Genomic DNA, 2,823 nt, shown 5'->3' on the forward strand with positions numbered 1-2,823 from the left:
ATATATATATATATATATATATATATATATATATATATATATATATAATGCTACAGTGGTCTTCAGGAAAATAGTCTGACTCATATAAAATGTGAAGATATAAGGTAGAAACTCCATTGACGACCGTTTAATTTTTACTGTTCGCTTAACACTATCGCAAGAACACAATACTAATGCGTAGCCATTTACTTTCTTATTCAAACTGCTAGAAAGAAGACACAAACCTCCCCATATAACACGCTCCCATCTTGGTAAATAAAAACGGCGGACAGTAAATAATGTTCTTCCTGTAAATAAAAAACCTGTGACGATCACTGATTCAATGCGCTTCATTATAGGTCTGTTTGATTAAATCCTAAGTTGGGTTGCTAAACAAAAACAAGAAATATTTTAGCAACATTCTAATATGGGTTACTGATGTCTTACAATCAATTTCGATGTCAATAATCTTTATTTTATGCTTTCGTTTATCAAACAGCGGTAATTTGTTGAATTTTTAATAAATTTATTAACATATACAATTAAGCATCGCTATTCTCTGGTAATACCTTCAAAAATCGAAGCTGAAATTATTCAAATGTAAGGAATTCTAACAAGAATTTAATTTCCTTTGCAATCCTTGTTCGTTTGAAATAAATTCAATAAACATTTAGATGTTGTCAAAGGTTACATTTTCAATTATTTTCCCTTCAAAACAAGCATAATGATGTTTTTAAAAAAAATACACTTTGAAAAATAGCAATCTCGCTTTATTCGTAGTATTTATTAAATTTTTCAAAAATTAAAAACATGAAATAAGGTTAATAAAAAACCTAACACAATGCATATTGATGTAAAGGAAATAATCTTGACAATAGAAGCTTCCGAAAATTTAGATTTTAGAATATTTCAATGAGGCGATGGTTGTTATTTAATCTCAGAAAGCCAATATGTCAATCATACATTTGTTAAACCTTCATTACATTAAAATTCAGCGAACAACAAACTGAGATATCAGATAAACACCATAAATTTGTACTTGAGACAATCTTAGAATAGTTATAAAGGTTTACTGCATAAAATCTGTATACATAAATGTGTAATGGTGTCTGTCTTTGTGTGTGTTCGGAGTTATTCTAACTCCTCCCACACTATTCAGCCGATTTTAATGCTTTTTTGGCACATAGGTAGATCACATGCCCTGAAGTGCAAATAAGGTCGGGATTTTTCGAAAACTCGATAATGAAATTTGAGATTTAGTTAAATTTTGTGGTAGGGGAGACGGTAAAGGTTTTAATTTAATTCCAGATCTGGTATCAACTGATGGACATGAACTATAATCACGTGTAAAATTTCAACGGTCAGAGGCGGGCTTAACTTGAACACTGAAAACACGAGCTACGCCGGATCCAACAGCTAGTTTAATACTTTTTTTTGTTTGTTTGTTTTTTTTTTGCTTGGCATAGAGATTCTATGCTGTCGCTCATAAACTTACTGTATATTGCATCGTGCCCGGCTATGTGTGTCTCTATGTCTTTGCGTATGTATTCGCACTGCACAACAGTATGACAGCTTCTGACTGTTTGCTTACCTCCTGATAGCTTCACGGTGCAACAAAAATGAGGACGCGGGAATAAGCAACAGGTTTTTTGAAAATTCGCACTAGTGTTGCTATCTTCTGATAAATCCAAAATGGCCGCCGTCCTGCGATTGAAACAAGTAAAATATAAAAAAGATAAAAACGTGTATGCAGATGGCTATTCACAATCGTTATTGATACAAGTTCTAAGCCCTCTCCGTGCCCTCTCCGTGTTTGTACGGAACGTTAAATAATTGCCATATCATACAGGAGAAAAAAAAGACTGTACTAAACTGTGGTAATATGCAAACAGATAAAATTAATAGCACCAAAGTGATACGGCGTCTACATCAAATGATGTACAACAATGCATTTTATTATTTAGGTTCTTCTTTCCAAATACTGACTCGATTATCTTTACTTTTCATCTCGGTGGGATCCACAGAGTAATTACCACGTATGTGTATCAGTTCCTTTCAATTGTATTTATGGTTCCCAACAAATATGTGACTTTATGTGACTGTGATGCTGGAGATATCACATACCATTCAATATCACATACCATTCAATATCACGGTCTGAAACACGTTGAAAGGAAAAGTATGCCTTAGATTGAAAATTGTTAATCATGCAGTATACATTACAAAGGATGTTCGGAAGTTTGTGTTCTGAATATTAATCTATGTTATCTAATAACTACACAAAGTATATTTCATCAATATATCTCGGTTTTATTTTAAAAACTAACATGCAAGTAAAACTATGAAAATTACACATTACAGCGAAAACATACGCGTCGCAATCTGCTATTTTTTTCTTTTCATATCAAATGAGACCTGTTTATGAATAATTTATCCAATATCGATACCAGGAACCCAATGTAAATTTATAACAAAAACTGAATGATGCATTTTGAATTTTGTTTTATAATCTTTTCGAAGTTTCTCGAATGTAAATTTTATGCCAAAATTTATGGCTCCTTAATATCCAAAATTCTCTAGAAAATATATTTTTTTAATGCACATCTATTAGTTTTCTAATAAACTGATTGTATATCACAGAATAGAATAACAAACATATTTTCACGAAATTTATGCCGTAACATGGGGAGTGGAATTGATATTTTTCTTTCATTTATTTCATTTCATTATACAAAAATTATAATATACATACATACAAGTGTGTGTGTTAGTACATAAGTACATATCTCGGTCAAGCACTCTCCCTACACAAGCACATACACACACACACACACACACACACAC

At 31.8% G+C, this 2,823-nt stretch overlaps 1 long non-coding RNA gene across 2 annotated transcripts in view; it reads right to left on the bottom strand.

Moving 5' to 3' along the window:
- Window positions 1–2,823, bottom strand: part of LOC106877237 (uncharacterized) — a 58,803-nt gene that overhangs the window by 13,546 nt on the left and 42,434 nt on the right. Inside the window, exon 5 of one of the 2 annotated variants that reach the window (XR_001410349.2) lies at window positions 1,571–1,683. The exons of the other annotated variant lie outside the window; for it this stretch is intronic. This is a non-coding gene — a long non-coding RNA (uncharacterized LOC106877237). The remainder of the gene's footprint in view (window positions 1–1,570; window positions 1,684–2,823) is intronic. 2 annotated transcript variants of the gene reach the window in all.

Source organism: Octopus bimaculoides, chromosome 23 (assembly GCF_001194135.2).
Source record: "Octopus bimaculoides isolate UCB-OBI-ISO-001 chromosome 23, ASM119413v2, whole genome shotgun sequence".
In the NCBI taxonomy this organism is placed as follows: Eukaryota; Metazoa; Mollusca; class Cephalopoda; order Octopoda; family Octopodidae; genus Octopus; species Octopus bimaculoides.